Below are 17,521 nucleotides of genomic sequence, written 5' to 3' on the forward strand. Positions count from 1 at the left end.
CAAGATATTCTTTTTCCCCTCTGACAACCCTGCCCATACAAAAGTCAGGTATATAAAAGGTTACATTTAACTAATGTGTACAACAACGTATACTTAGGCTCTTCATTGATACGTGCATTTCAAATACTAGAGGAACAAGAATTAAAACAGAAATTAAAACTTATTTTGCAGTTTGAAAGTGTTTCAAGAACAAACATTATCTAAAGAGCTTTACGGGTTTGAGATGCGAGTAACAGGATATGAAGCTCTAGGACAATGGTACAAATTTGCCCCAGGTCAATGACAGTCAGGAATTATTGCTGACTGAAACTATTTGATGGCCAATAATACTCCAAGTTTCAGTGCAGTTTCTAATGAGCTAGGGTCCTCGTAAAAAATTACCATCATAATGAACTACAAGACCTACAGAAAGCTTGAGGACTGTATGGCCTACAGACTAAACTAGCTTTCTGAAAGTATTGTACAATTTGCGTATCAGAAAACCAGATCCGTCTGCACCGTTTCCCTCTTACAAGACAATGCCAGCAAGTGCGCAGACTGCCTGCAGCCAGGCAAATCATAGCTTGTAACTTGAACAGTTTAAATTAGGAGGAGTGTCTATATACTATTTATACAGTTAAGAGAGAAAGAGAGAAGCTCCTTTAGATGGCAATTCAGACAGAATAAATTGAGCTCTGTTCTGAATTTTGAATTGTTCTGTGTGAGAGCTTCCTCTCTATGAATCACATGAGGAACCTCCCGATGTAGGCATGTAAAAAGATTCAGTGATGAGAACACTTCATTTCCTTTCTGCTGCAGAACAAAACATTGGTGTACAGCTGAACCCCACAGAAGTGAAGAAGCAGAGAACTACCCATGCATAGTCATTCAGAGGCATCAAAATTATTATTAAAGTGTATGAGATACCCTGTATGCTTGCAAACCAAAACTGTATTACCTACAGACAATTCTTAGAATATATGTGAATAGGTATCAGTTAAAATGTTTTATTAATCTTACATAACTGTTTGAGAAAAATCAGTATATTGTGCTAAATGATGGAATTTTTTTAACTTTTGATGTGTTTCAATTCTCAATATACACAAAATAGTCTTAGAAAATTTCAGCAGAACTGCTGACTTTGGCTGACTTAGGTTTCTATTGATTTTTTTTTTTTTAAATCAAGCCAACGATAGCACATTGTATTTTAAAGTGATTTAATTTGATACTCTAAATTTCCAACAAAATATACTCAAACCAGTTGAAATACTCCTTCCCCATATGCCCAAATCAAACCGCACCCCAAGATACCTCAATTACCACCAGTTCAACTACCACCACCTTAAATTTTTTTACATTTGCATTTTCATTATTCTGTAAAATGCTCCACAGGCTGGAGGCTCTCATCTGTATTTCTTGGTCTTCAAGAAGTGGATAATTGTTCTGACTCCTATTTTAAAGGGAAGTAAGGACTAGCCAAGAGAAATATCTTTCCCAGCTCAGCAAAACAACTCTTCTGTTACCTTTTTCCAGCTAAAAGTAGAAAAGTATCAAACAATTCTTGTAGATACAAAATGGAGGCAATTCCACTTTTCCAAAGACAACTCTTCAAACCATAAACACAAAAAGAGACACAATCAGAAAATAAACATAAATCTTGAATACTTGAAATCTTGACTTTGAATGTGTTCCTCTCTTTCATCAACTAGCCAGGGAATCTCAGGTGACCAAAGAATTTCAACAGGTGTCAAAAATAGGAGAATGAATCAGAGTCTTTTGTAATTATGGAGGTTGCGATTATTTGAACACGCATGATCATGATCTATGTAGTACAATTTTCAAAGCTAGACAATCCCCAAGCCAGAGTCCCATTTAAGTATCGATGTATAATCACCAGACTTTCAAATCTGTGTAGGGTGACGGTTTTTTGTGCACTGAGGCACTCCAGCATCTCAGTGTTCCTCAGAACAAGGACAGGCACAGTAACCTTTCTGACCTCTAGTTTGTTGCATGTACAGGAGCTGAATATTGACAATCTGATTACATTCATACTGTGTGATACACTCCGGGCAGATTCTTCTCTTGTTTACATCCATGTGTACTAAAGGGCCACTGAAGTCAACAGCACAATCCCAGTGGAAATTGAAATAAATAAAGTAAGAGTCAGGCTCAATGTTACTGTTGCAGTTGCCCTTTAATAAGCGTTATATATATCATAAAGCTGGATGATGCAGAATGCAGCTTTCCCCGGAGGGCTGCTGAGATTTTACCTTTTCACTGGGCTTAAAAATGTGGAAAAGACAGCGCAATTTTCACTTGCATGATGCTTAGAACAATTAACTCATGGACAAGGGGTGGAGCCAGGGCTTTTTCCAGCTGCTGTTTATACCCATGTAAAGTCTGGTCACACTGGTATATGCCTAAATTTGCACATTAGCTTGCTTATACGTTCTGTGGCTAATCAAGGGATCAATTAGATACTAAGAAAAATATTTATGAAAAATGAATATTTAAAAATACATTTTTACTAGTCTTGAGATCTACCTTTTTTCCTTTTTTTTTTTTTTTCATTCCTCAAGCAACAACATGCAACTGTCACCAATAGCAAACTAAAGATTACTTTGTATGGGACCAAGTGGCAGACCACAATTTTTGTCTCCAGCTCACATAAACATACTCTACCCAGAAACTGTGGCCAGTGCATGGGTTATAGAGATACTCTTACTTGTAACCCTTGCATGTAAGACTGCTGTTTTTGTGTAGCAAGGGGGCCTACAGTAGCAGCTTCTCCAAGAAGCTGCTAGAAGTTTCCCCTTTGTCCAGTGGACTCAGCCAGGTCCAGGGCAGACCCACTGCTGGCCAGGGCCAAGTCAATTGGTGATGGAATGTTCAGTGATAACACCTCTGTGATAACATATTTAGGAAGGGGAAAATAAAAAAAAAAAAAGAGAAGAAACAGAAGTGCAGGCAGAGAGAGGGAGGCGCGAGCCTTGTGGGCCTTGCGGCCCTCACCCTCTGGCCTCCCACTGGGCAGCTGTCTGGGCCTGACTCAGCCCCGCATGGCTGAGAGAGGTGAAGAGATGAGATGTGAAGAGAACCTGAGCGGCGTCTGCCTGAGCTGATTGTGAAGAATTTCTTGTGAGAGAAACGGCTACAGAAGCCAAGGTCGGTGAAGAAGAAAGGGGAGGAGTAATGCTGCTCCTGGCCAAGATTCCCCTGCAGCCCATGGTGCAGTCCATGGTGAGGCCGGCTGTGCCCCTGCAGCGCATGGAGGACCCCATGCTGGGGCAGGTGGATGCCTGAGGGAGTGCACCTTGTGGAAAAGGACCCCACGCTGGAGCAGTTCATGAAGGACTGTAGCCTGTGGGAGGGACCTCACGCTGGAACAGGGGAGGAATGTGAGGAGTTCTTCCCTGGAGGAGGAAGGAGTGGTGGAAAACAATGTGTGATGAACCAACTGCAACCCTCATTCCCTGTTCTCCCTTTGCAATTTGAGGGGGAAGGCGGTGAAGATAATTCTGAATGAAGTGAAGTCCAGGAAGAGGGGAGAGACGAGGGGAAGTGGGTTTTTTTTTTTTCTCTTTCTCATTATCCTGCTTTTGTTTTATTACTAATAAATTGAAATGGATTTCTTCAAGTCAAGACTATTTTGTCCTTAATGGTAACTTGAATGATCTCTCTCTGTCCTTATCTCAAACCTCGAGCTTTTTCTTATATTCTCTCTCCCCGATTCCCTTGGAGGGTGGGGGGAGTGAGTGAAAGACGGTGTAGCTTGGTCCCAAGCAGAGCTAAACTATGACAAAGACATAAGAACCCCAGTTAAGGACAGTTTCAGATAGAAAGGTAAGAGACCCAGATCACAATGATTTGGGTACCAATGCCACCTTCCGCAGGACCCACACAACATAGCCAAGATTTCCATTTCAAATCCTGCTCCCTCTCCTTTGAAACACGGCAGCCATAGCAAAGGCACATCCTGCAGCTGCAGAAGACTGAAAATAGAGTGTCCAAGCATATCAGTAGCATCCCTTATAAATGTTATTGAGATAGAGATAAAAGAACCATTTTTTTAATCTCAGCCAAAGTAGCCTTTAATAGGAAAGTTTCCTCTTCACCCTGCCAATGCTGACCAGTATTCTATAGCTTTACTTAAATTCATCAGGAATGCATGGGTATGAACTGGTGTTACTTGGTCCTACTTCTGGATAAAATGGATGGCCCTCAGTCGAATTTAAGTAATAAAGACTATCATTTGGCCCATGGAGCAGCTGACATGTGGACACTTCTCAGGCTTTCAAGAAGGAGTGTTGAGATTAGTCCAAACCACCTATTTTTCTGTCTGGTGGTTGAATTAAATCCCTTATCTATCCACTTTTAGACTCTTTTGTACATTTCATGATAAAAGGAGACCATACCACCAATCATGAATTGCAGGTCTGCTGCCTAACCGTCATCCTCTTGTATCCTGTGAGACAATGAACGGGGCTGGCTGTAAAGAGAATATGGAGACGATGCAGTCACACACTCATTTCTGACCATTACCATTAGCGTTGCCCATCCCGCTTTGGCAACAGCCACAGATTAAAACAGTGCAAGAAAACAGTGACCAACACTGTCAAGGAGGCCAGAACTAGGGCAACAAAACACTTGTCAGGCCAGGCAACTTCTGCGTACTTGCTTGTGTAAATTTGAACTTTCTATACAAATTTTGAAAGAGCCTTTAATGAGTTAAAAATTTGAAAAACAGTGCTGTGGAGTACAGAATAATTTGTCAGCACTTTTATTGCTTATATGTCTTTGGAGTATGTAATGGAAAGGTGGGGTTTCTTGGACATGAGGAAAATGGATTAATGGATCTTTAGTGAATTAATACATGGGCTTCACACTTCTTTTGTAAGAAACAGCTCCAGTTAAAAAGCATGTACAGGATTTTTTAAAAGGAAAATAAATTATCCAATGTACAACATTTAGTGTAGAGTCTGGGGTTTTTTTGTGGTTTGTTTTTTTTTTTTTTAATTACATGGATGTATTTTACAAAAATGCTCTCAAAAAGTTTGGAGAAAATATGGAAAGTATATTCCCATATGAACATGAGCTACAGGGACCGCCAAATGGAGGACTAAGACAATCTTTAGTTTTTATTTGGTAAACAGTAGCCATAGAACAGTCCAGATTCTACCAACACAGTTAAAAATGTTAAAGCCACTATGTCCTGACTATTTTCTCAAACCTGTAACATACGTTTTAAAATATTAATTCCCACTAAGGGAGGGAGCACACCTAAAACCTCTTGGCAAGGCCTCACGCAGACTACTATAACCAGGATCAGGAAGGCATAAAAGTATCCTGAAGCCACTCCAGTATTACTTCCTTGGGCTGAAATTTCTCAAAATTTGCAAGAGCCTCAGATCTGATGTCTGTATAGATACCAAGTATGAAGATATACATAATCATCTCCTATTCACTTTCTTGTTCATCTCTTGCAAAAATATCTGCCTGGCATAGACATCGGCATTTACAAATGCACATGCACCTAACTTTTGCTTCTTTTGGATGTTCTAGCCAACTAGAGCCCACTGCAGCATTTCATGGTTTTGTGACGTGTAAATATAGTTCCACAATATATGTCAAGAAGAGCTCTGAAAGCTGTCCATGGCTTCAGCAGCTGGTATCCTTCGAAAATTTCTGCTAGCCTGGTGACTCCCACCAGTCTTGTAGCCAGTCTCCGCTCCCGCTCTCATCGTACAGCTCAAAGCAGCAGTTTCTTCAATATGCTGCTCCTTTCCCCAAACACACTTCCATCAGCAGTCTTGGGAGACTGCCAACACACGGTATATATTTAAGTACCTCCATTTACTGAAATGTCATCTCCTTCATTAGACACAGGTGACTGTCTCTGTCCTTTCACTGTCTTTCTATGTCACCTGCCAATGATTTTTTTTTTTGTTCAAGACTATGGAAATATTGTATTCTGTTTTCTCAATCTCTGTTTTTAGTTTAAACAAATGCTGAGGCTTATATAAAGATATGAAGCATTACCTAGAGAGGAGGCAAACTGGCCATGGCAAGGGAACAGCTTTTCCAAACTACAAAAATTATAGACAATAAGCCTGAGTTTGTTTATATTGAAAATTATGGCAGAACAATCTACCTCCAACAGGAGCCAAATTTAGTACTGGTAGAGTATATGATATTTATGAATTAACTTATTGGAATACACAATTTGGTACAGGCACATGCAATGAAATGACTGAAGGAACAATAAAAAGAGATCTTTAGTGATACACTTGTTTAGAAACAAGTTCCAAGTACAGATTTTTCTGACCACGAAAAATGGGACTAAAAAGACACAAATTCTGTAAAAGGTTTACAAAAACAGACCTAGAAACATACATAATTTTAAAAAAGTTTAGAATGTCCAATGTAAAAAATATTAAAATTACTTTCTTTTATCATTTTAATAACAATGCCTGATTTGTCAAAATAACAGTAAAAACTCTATAAATATCTGTTAAGGGATTATTCCAATAGCATGAAAAACTCTAGTGAAGAAATGGCACAGAATATAGAACTGTCATCACGCATTTGCATATAGAAGGCTGTTTAAAACCGACAGGCACATAAACAGAAAATACATGCTATAAAATTAGTCATTTTTAAGCGTGGATCTTTAAATAAAGCTGGCAGACCACCTTCATTTTAGCTAACTCATTCTCAAGAGGAATCACAAAAACGGTGCAACAACTAGCAGCATATTTTCTTCAGTCTTGTATACAGATAATAGTTTGATTATCACAATGTTTGAACATAGCTTCATTAACTTATCTTAAAATATTGTTGATGTTTCTTGAATAATGTATTTTTGTTAAGGACGTCACTACACGTTTATAAAATAGAAGTAGCATTTATCTTTTCAAAAGACCATCAGAACTGTTATTTATTAGATATCAGAGGCTGCTTGTCAGAAAAAAAAAAAAACATACATAGCATTGCCAGGGATACCAAACAGAATGCATATTTTTAAAGTTCTTATGATGCAATGTTTGTAGGGAAATGAAGAGTTTTAATAGGCCTACCAGGACACAAAACACGTTTTGGACTCACAAGTCCTTTCAGTCAGAAATAGAAGCAGCATATCAAGCCAAGCACCAAATAAAACAATATTCTAAGTTTAAATTAATGCAAACCATACAAAATGTATATTGCTAAAAAAAAAAAAAAGCAGTTCTGACAAGCAGATAGGAAAAAAAAGAAAATATTTTGACACTTCTTAAACTGAAAATGTTGACTCCTTCAAAAAGACACAAAAGTGGGTTTTAATGGATTTCGTCTAAATGCTGCGATGGCCAGGGTCATGTCCCACATCCTCTTCCTCCAGTGAAGGAGGAGAACACGGACAAGGGCTGAAATCACAGTGGGGACCTGCATTCAAGAGTCTGACTTGTCAGCAGTGCCCGTTAACTTGCAGGCTCCAGAAACTCAGTCTTTTTTCTCAACTCTTCTGCTCCAGGTCAATACCAGCATCCTATCCCCTGGGCTAGCGAGTGCCAATGGCTCCCTCAGCTCCCAGTGCAGGCTGATAGCTGGCTCTTCTCCCTGCTCCCAGCCTGACAGGGGGGAATTCAAGCCCCTTATGCCCTATACCGCAGAGAGCAACCAGAGCCCTAAGATGAAGAAGGAGGTGGAAATACCTTCTCTGTTAGTTTTGAAAGTAACAAGCTTTTAAGTCCTTATTTTTTAAATCTCTTGGTCAAAAGTTCTTTTCATAAAAGTGACTAACATTTAATAAAATAGTACTTTCCAAGGCTCTTCAAGCACTCTTCCACAGAAAATGATAGATTCATAAGAATTTGTTTTGATTTGGCTCTCTAGACACAAAATCAATTAGTCGCAAAGCTTTGATCCTATGAAAATTCAGTTTTACTGACATCATAGTGTAAATCTGAAATAAGCACAGAATCTTCTGCAAGACTTGAGCCACAGACTTCTGTTAACAAGTATTTTCTGTACAAACTTCTATTTGCCTCTCACTTTTATTTAGTTTTAGAAACAACCCAGAGATTATCTTAATAGAATTTAGATACTTATTCTAAGAGTAATAGCTATATGTTCTTTGACATACTATTTAGATTACTCATAAAAAAAACCTCACAAACTAATGTTCACTAAATACACACATAGGTATAATTGCTGTAACCACTGATTAGCAATCTAATTTGAACTCATTTAATTAAAAGAAATATGCTAAAATAAATTATTACTTGTTAAAAAATTATTATGCAAATCATAGAACAAAAAGAAGACACCTTGGCAAGTGAGCTACCCCATCTCTTTCTTCAAAAGCAGAATAAACTGTTTTGTGTCTGACAGACATTTATCCAAAATGTTTTTACAAACTTCAAGCACGGGAGATTCCACAGCACCTCCAGCAGCCTACTTCAGCACTTTCTTACTTTGCTTATTTTCCAAAAGCTGTTGGACATTTAACACAAATTTGCAACAATTAAAGCCAATATTATTTGCAGACATGTACTTACAAGTATAAAAATCTGTACATGTTTTGCAAGGATATAATTAATGATGAAAAAAATAATGCCATTTACTGACAAAATGAGTATTCTGTAATGGAATGGTAAAAACAAATGCTTTTCACTACTAATCTCTTACGGAAATCTTGCTATATTAATTAAAAATTCATCAGCTATCTGTACACTTTACTGTATCTTACACATATAAGAAAACTCACATTCGCACCTAAATACCTGACCGAACTCTGAAATCAGTCTTGATCTGAACTTGGCATTGGCTCTGACCCCAAGTTTGACAGTAATAACAACTGCCCCTAGAACTGACCTAGGGAATGAAGGTCCTTGCAAGACCTGGGCTTACTGAAGCCCAGAAGTATTAATTTAAATACTGAATGACCTAGAATATTATCCTTTTGACAAAAGACAGTATTACAGTTCACGTATATACAGTGTTTACAGTACTCCTAAGAAAAAGATCATGTACCAGCTTCTACGTATTATCAGAGCTTCCGCAGCTTTTCAAAGCTGTAAGAAGACACTGAGACCTGCCTTTAAATTAAAACTAATAACTGAAGAATAATTTTCCATCTGGAAGTGCAAGCAAGTTCAAAGCTACAGTGTTTCATAAACCAAGACTAAAAATACAGCTAAGGTTTGCAGGTGCTACAGCAATGTTTCCCTCTTGCCTAAATATGCAGAAAAACAATCCAGCTCTGAAACAGAAAAAATGAACAATAATCAACAGTGTAAGAAAGAATTTATTTGATTCATAAGCAGTTCTGAAGGGTTGAAAATATTGCTTAGAAGTAATCTAGGTTTTTTTTTTCTTTAAAATCAAATTTTTACAATATATATTTATAAGTGAGTATAAGTATTTATAAGTATTAGTGAAGTAAATTCCAAAATGAAAGTATTGCTTTGAGGTGAATCTGACTCTAACATTATGCACCTTTGACAGACGAATATTAAGAATGTTGTTTTGAAAATGTAGGAATGTTTCGGCTTCTTCAAAACCTTTTTGATACAAAATTATTATAACAAATTTCAGAGTGTTTTAGTACTCAAAAATCATAATTAAAAATGATGTAAATGGACTACTTAATGAAGCTCTAATTAAATATTCAATGCTGGATCAATTGTATTGCTGGTGCTAAAATAGTTCACATTTTTCACTACATTTTTTATTCTTTCCAATGGAATAGTTCTTAATTCCAACCATGGCAAACCTTACAGAGGCCAAAAAATATAATTGTACCAAACTGGTAAAGAAAACTCAGCTTATTTCATTTGAAGAGTTTTCTAAATTATCAGCATTCAGGCTCAGTTACAAGTCACAACAAGAGCTAGAAAAAAAAGGTTTACAAAGAAGGAGAGATCTGAATGGTCAACTCAATGAAAATAAGCAGTTAAGGACTATTGCTAAGTTGTTAATGATGGATATTTTTATTTTCACTATAAACATTATGAACACTACACAAATATCTAACAGTGTAGCAAACACAAGGAAATTGGAGAAGGATTTACAAACAGAAGGAGAACGCAGACAGGACACCCAAGTAATAGAGAAGAGGACATGCTGTCGGCATCTTCTTGTTTATAGAGTTGCTGAAGAGGTTTAAGCTGACTACTTAGCTTTTCTTGGGGGAGGGGCAAAGATTTAGGGGCTGCCTAAAAATGTAAATATATATGCATCTATCTGTCTCTCTATCTGTTTCTAGACAGCAGCAATGAGCTAGTCATTATTAGGAGTTTCTGAACGGCAAAATCATTAAAGTGGCTACAGCTACACCCTTGTTAAGTTTTGCTAAATGTAAGGCATCCTGAAGTAATTTTTTAAATGAATGATTTTTGAACAAAATCAAAGCACATCCTCTCATTTAAGATGGAAAGTCTTCTAGAAATGAACAATTAGAATCTCTCAGTGACTTTGTAGGTGATGGCACAATGTGTGGGTTTTGGAAATGAACCCAGCGGGAAATCTGGGTGCACAGGTCTTTGAAAAAAAATCTCCACAATCCTCAACTCACTCCAACCATCTAAACTTCACTGTGCATGGAACATTAAAAGAACGGAGATTTCAGGCTGAACAGAATTTAGATTTGCAGTACTACATAATATGGGATGGACTTTAGTTCTTTTTTAAATGTCTAACATTTCTCTGTCTTTTATATGTTGAGGAGGTAAAGACAATTATGAAGAACCAGAAGAATAACCTAACTAGATATTTATGACTACAACACCATCAGTATCTTCATTATTTCAGGATCTCTACAAAATCTTCAGAGGTAGTTTACACTTTTAACTAAGGAGCGCAAATGCCTCTTGCACTAGGTAGACTTCTGGAAACATGATACCATGACATAAAAAAGAAACTGAAATTCCTAGAAGTTTGTATCATGTACAAAAGTAGGTAATGTTATATCTATTTGCCCAAATGGATTAGCAGACTGGATTTGTGAGCATCTGGCTTTTGAGCATCTTAAAACATTTTATAGCATTTCATATTGTACAAGCTCTGAGCATGCTCCACCACACTTTCTATAACATACTTTCACAAATTGCTTTCTCCTGTGTTTCAAAGTCCTTGTTTAATATACTGAAGTGTTAAATAATGAGATATATATAATCCCTGACATTGCACTTAGATTTATATATGTATTTATATATGCATATTTTACAGCTTACACGTAAAATGTTAAATATGCTACATATTCTAGTAAAAAAAAACCCCAAAGGTTAACATATATAAACACACCCTCTTAATTTTTGTCTGTCTGTTCAAAGACTACTGGAAGAGCTACATAAATAATAAAAACAGGAAATAAAACACACTTTAACAATCCATTATCAAGGGAATATTATTTTAACAAGATGTATGGAATCACATTATCATTCTATTAATTCAATAATCTTGATGTTGTTACAAGACTGAGACAGTTATCAAAGCAGGGGATCATTCTTGTACGGAAGGATCACATCACTTAATGGGACAGAGATGTCACATAAACTACAGCGTCAAAAAGATAACAAATATAGAACTGAGCTTGTAGTGGCAATGAATTTATGTTGGCATACATGGCTCCAACAAAATAACTGGTATTTGATAACCATATACATACGGCTGGTTTTGAAACTGCTGTCATTATAGTGCTGATTTAATAACATTGATCTTTTATTTTATATTCACATACACTCAAATCCTATACATGCTTCCTGTTGACAGTGGTTTCAAAGGTCTTTCATTAAGTTAGCCTTGCAATGACAAATGTAAGAACACCTTCTCTTTTTCTGAAATCAAATGAATATTTATGGTAATTGCTATAAAACAACTTTACCCTTGAGGACATTGGTCCTCAAGGTTTGCATGGGTTTTCGACTAAACCTGTTTCCTCAGAGAAATTTTAGGAATTACTTTTCATGACTCTGTAGATTCCTGCTTAGTCATTGGTAGCCAACCTAACATTTCTTACACCTTTTTTTCACTCATATAGTTTTAGTTAAAAAGAATAGACTCTGGGCATGCAATTTCTTTTACTACTTGATTTCTGTATATAGGGGTAACAATGCCCATCCTCCCACCTACATGGCATACCAAAGTTTGAGACATACAGAAATTCAAGATAATAACAAACTGCTTTCAATGCACGTTCTTCTGCTCTCACAGCTTCCATACCTTGCCATATATGATATGGTTTCACATTCATTATGGAGATATTAACCATATATAACCATATGTTTGCAAGAAGATCTGAATTCTAACGACTTTTTAAGCTGACTATAGGTCTGCAGGTAAAATACCAGTACTGCCTCTTATCTACCTTTGAATGACATTTGTAAGACAAATGGGTGGAGGCTGTTTCACTTCTGCTAGTTTTAGCCTTAACTACTGTATATATGCTGTCTTTTATTTCATCAGTTCATGATACATCCTATGAAATCACATGAAGAAAACAGGCGACATCTGAACAACCATATGGTTAGATACCTGAGGTCATAAAAAAGGTACCGCTGTAGCTACAGTGCTACTATGCAACTTCTTCACTATGACGGTGGTCAGGCACTGGAACAGGTTGCCCACAGAAGCTAGGGATGCCCCATCCCTGGAAGTGTTCAAGGCCAAACTGGACATGGCTTTGAGCAACCTGGTCTAGTGGAAGGTGTCCCTCCCCATGGCAGGGGGGGTTGGAATCAGATCATCTTTAAGATCCCTTCCAACTCAAACCATTCTATGATTCTATGACCTATACAGACAAATAAAAACTTGGACTTTTAAGTATGTCCATATGCTACATACATATTTATTTACATGAACAACTAGAAGATGGAGGGGTGGCATGGTGCTTTAATGATCAAGGATGCCACATTGTTCACAAACAGTGAACTCAGACAAAGGTCAGTTCAGGACTAAATACTGGACAAGACCTAAGCTGAAGTGTCTTTTGTACATTACTACTAAATGCCAGCTTCTTAAGGCTATCAGCACACAGGACAGGATTTTCTGAAGGAATAATCGTACTTCTGTTTTCTTCTGTTTGGATTAGAATCATAGAGCAGCCACCATAACAATGTGACTAATGTTGAAAAAACATTGGCTTTAATAGCATCGGTATATTTGGTATTCCTCAGAAATCAACCTCCGATTCATACAACAGTTAGTGAATTCACAGCTATGTCTGGGGATGGATTACTACAATCTGACCAGAAGCAGAACTGAAATGGTAACACTGACTGAAGAAGGGAAACTTTTTCGTAGGAAAATATTCTCGGAATTCCTCTAGATTTCAGCCCTAGAATTAGCTAAAACAAGATCATATGGACAAAGTCCTTTCGTACTATTCCTCTCTTTGCAGATAAATCATGCTTGATAATGAAAACTACTGTCAAGCTAGCTGCAGGTAAAATAAAGTTTACACGGCCATCATACTAGCATTTCAAAAGCACAGGATGAGCCTGATACCGTGACATTTGAAAGTCAAGAAGTCCCACTTACTTGCTTTACTAGTACTTTGTGTCCATCATGCTACTTGGCACACAACAGAAATGTTGTCAGGAATACTGTCTACATCTGAGTGAAAAACAAAGCTCCAAAAGTGAATGTGAGGGATAGAAACTATAGAAATGAGGAAAAAATTCACTTACATTTATCCAAGATGGCTGTCGCTATTACTGTTGAAACTCTGCTATGGGCTGAGGTCACAAGACCCTGTAAGCTAAAATAGAGAAGCTTCAGCTGAGGGTCACTGAAGCTGCAGCACATTAAAATACATTTTAAAGTTATAGGTTTTAATTTCTTGATCTCTTTTTCCCAAGGCACGAAAAGTGACCTCTACTTTTCGGTCATTTTTCAAGACTGAAGGGAAGAGTTTTTCAGTATTATTCCTCTAGCTCATTATAAGTGTGTATGTATGTTATGTACAGTACATAATATGATAATATGATGGTTTCAGTGGTATGAGTTTGGAGTTGCCATGTTATTCACAAATGGTGAAACCATATGTGATTTATGCAGATTCTCCCAAAGAAAACTAGAAAAAAACCCTTTTTACAACATCACATCATCATGTATGTAGGAAACGTGAACTATATAAAAGAAAAGCTAGTTTGAAAGTCTTCAAAACTGTGTTAAAATGCATCATAGGGCTTTTTAACTTTCTATATTTTTTTAATTATGTACCTCTGAGGGAGTCTGATAGCTTTTACATCTTAGAAATACCAAAATAACTTTAAAATCATTTTGTATGCATATGAGTACTGCTGTTTGAAAATCTACTGCATCTTAACCTCCAAGGGATTAAATAGTGTGTGATCTACTAGGCAGATGGAATTTTCTCATAACCTGTGATATAAAGACCCTACTGATGGCTTCAGTAAGCGGGAAGATACTGAAGTTGTCACTAATTTTGAATTGAACATTCCCTCTTCTGGCCCACAAGTCACTGTGCTTTTGGGAAAAGAATTGACATGCAAAAGCAAAAAAGGAGAAAACAGAAAATAATACCTTGGGAAATTATTGTTAACAGCAGAGGTTTGTAATGACTGAAGGGAATACACTAGTAAAGTTTAGCTTAGAAAAGTTCATTACAAACAATCTTGCAGTTTATTACCTGTACTAGGATGATATCCACTTACGTAAATATACACTTGTGTATATGCATGTATAAACAGACATATGCAAAGTGCAAAAAACAAGTATCTATAATGTGTCTTACAGGCATTTCTATATTTGAAGTGAAGAAAAGCAATTTCAAGAACACAAGGAATGCAATGAATCTGAGCTACAGAAATCCTAAAACAGACAAGTAACAACGAAAGCACATATATCTCATATATTCGATGTATGTGAAAGAATGACAAGCTGCCAAGAAGGAGAGTGAAGGGTGGAATCTCTGTGCTGTCTGAGTAAACTTAAAAAAAGGTATTCCCATCACGTCATATTGATGTTTACTTCATTTCTTGTGCAACCATAATGTGATTTATAATAGATGAGAATAATACATGAGAACTAAGAAACTACCAGGATACTGTATCATTTGGTTGCATTCAAAGAAATAGTGTGCAAAATTAAAACTAAGAGATACAGTCAAACTGTCAGATGCTCTAGATATTTGTATAAAATTAAATCTAGAAATCATCAGAATACTACCTAATAAGGCAGCCAAACACATAACTTGAAAAATGAATAAACAAGAGAACACGATTCTAACAAAAATAAACACAGGGGAAAATAACAGGTAAAATTTTCCTACAAAAAGAAGAGAGACTGCTGCATTCTAGATTTTTAATAGAAAAAGACAGCAGATGTTCAAATTGTAAGACTTAAAAGAATGGGAGAAGTGGTGGCTAAAGTGTTTGTGATAGAATACTAAATAATTAATCTTTACCAAATAAATTTCAGTATGTAGATGACAACTAGTCTTAGATGACAACTAGTCATGAAACAACAAGTTTAATGAATGCTTGTAAGCCCATGTAGAATGAGCATTTCCTAGCCTCAGAGCTACAGGAGAGACGCCAGATCTCCGGAACACCACATCCCAATCAGAACTAGTTGCTTGCCTTCACCTAATGAGAAACACTAACAAAAAAATAGCAAACTGAAACAGAATTAATTATTCTCTCCATGAGCAGGGAGACTTCCATAACAGAATTTATGCAATCTAAACAGACTCTGTTTGACTATGTAGAATGTAGTCTAATAGGCTCAGTGTGTAAAGAGGTAAAGCTCTATTGACAATAAGCTTGGCTCATTTCATAAGCAGTAATTTATTTAGAAGAAAAAAAAAATCAAGAAAAATAGAAGTGGGAATGGAGGGAAATCGCTCTACCAAATGCAAAAAGTCTATGCTATAGACACCTATATCTGAGCTAGTCATCTTAGGTTACCTGTATAGTCAAAGGAAAAAAACAGGCATTTCTGTGGCACAATTCATTAAATCCTAATTAGATGTCTAAATCAGATCAGATAAATTGTCTTTTAAAAATGTTGACTATGTGTTGACAAGAATGTGTTGACCAAAAGTGCCTTGGCTATGACTGGTGACAAAAGGCCTGGACTATTAAGGTGAAAGGCAGAGATAAGGTGTACCCATCTATTGTCTGGTGAAATAACAACAGATAAAAAGTTGGCTTCCCCTTAGTATGGACCTGAAGTAGTTATTTGTACTTATGTTAAATAGATGTGAAACCAGACTACTCTGTATAGACTTCATACATGCACATATCAGATAGATACAAAGCCCTAAAACTTATTTCAGGTGAATAGCAAAAGTGTCATCCACTTTGGTTTGCATTCAGGTACGGGAAGGTAACAAATGAAGAATACTGCTGAAATTGTCGATTATCTCATTCTACCATCAAACGTACGGACATCCCCATAACACTCTATATCCTACCTAAACACACCAACCAACTAACCCTCAAATCCCCTTCTTCCCGTTAAATTTTTAACAAAAACTCTTGTTGTGAAATAAAGTGAATGAAAATGTTACAATCTACATGTGCATGCGCACACACAGAGAAACTACTCAGGGAATGCTAGGTGCTAACATTCATACAAAAAAAATACTGAAAAAATCAGCATGATATTTCAGGAAAGTCAGATAGTCAGTAAGTTAACTGTCATGGAAATAGCTATCTCAGTAAAATTATGTTTTGAATAAAGTTCCTTAAGTTAAAAAAGTATATAAAATCAGATGTAGCCAAAATTAAAAATAATAAAAAGTAAAAACATGTTTTTATTGGGTAGTAACTCGGTATAAACTTTTCCAATATTATATACCCTTCAGCTTTACACAGCTTATAAGATCAGATGTGACAGTAACATAGGCCTCTTCAGAGATACATATGACAAACCTAGGCAGCCAGCAAGGGAACAATCACCATTTTGATAATCAATTTCAGAACTGAATTGAATTTTCAGAAATGATTTGAATGAAAATTATCTCACAGCATGTTGGGTGTTAGTACAAATGGTCTGAATGAATCAGGTGGATAAAAATAAAATAATAGAAGAAAATAAACTGTATTATTTTGTAAATATTTACAGATTAATTCAAATTTATCATCTCTGAAAATTAACCAGAAAGCAGATTGACAGCACCTCACACAACACGGTGATCACCATAAATCCAGACAATGTATCAGATTTCATCAGAATAGAGGTCATTTTTTTTAAATGAAAGTAGACTTTGTTATGCATTATTCATCCAACTGAAAATATTACAAGGTGGGACAACTTTTTTATAGTTTATTACCATAGCATATTACAAAATGCGTTTGTAAAATAAATGTTTAACCGATGAGTCTATGACAAGTCGTTACAAAGCACATTATAAGATGCAAATATTGTTAAAATATGTGTGCATGTTTAATGCATGAATTACAGTCATCAAGCATTGTATAAATTGTCATAAAATTTAACAAATGATAATAAGATATTTATAAATGGCATCTAAACATAAAGTGTGCACAGAGAAGTAAATGGTACTAAAATTAATGCTTGTATGAAGGCTCTT

General features: G+C 36.3%; 1 protein-coding gene across 3 annotated transcripts in view; it reads right to left on the reverse strand.

Annotated features, from left to right (window-relative positions):
• The window catches only part of FOXP2 (forkhead box P2), a 429,772-nt gene that overhangs the window by 72,301 nt on the left and 339,950 nt on the right, over window positions 1–17,521 (reverse strand). The window contains exon 3 of one of the 3 annotated variants that reach the window (XM_086747593.1): window positions 13,647–13,717. The exons of the other annotated variants lie outside the window; for them this stretch is intronic. The gene's annotated coding sequence lies outside the window, so the exon portion shown is untranslated. The remainder of the gene's footprint in view (window positions 1–13,646; window positions 13,718–17,521) is intronic. 3 annotated transcript variants of the gene reach the window in all.

This window comes from Chlamydotis macqueenii, chromosome 1, assembly GCF_036417535.1.
Source record: "Chlamydotis macqueenii isolate bChlMac1 chromosome 1, bChlMac1.mat, whole genome shotgun sequence".
Taxonomy (NCBI): domain Eukaryota; kingdom Metazoa; phylum Chordata; class Aves; order Otidiformes; family Otididae; genus Chlamydotis; species Chlamydotis macqueenii.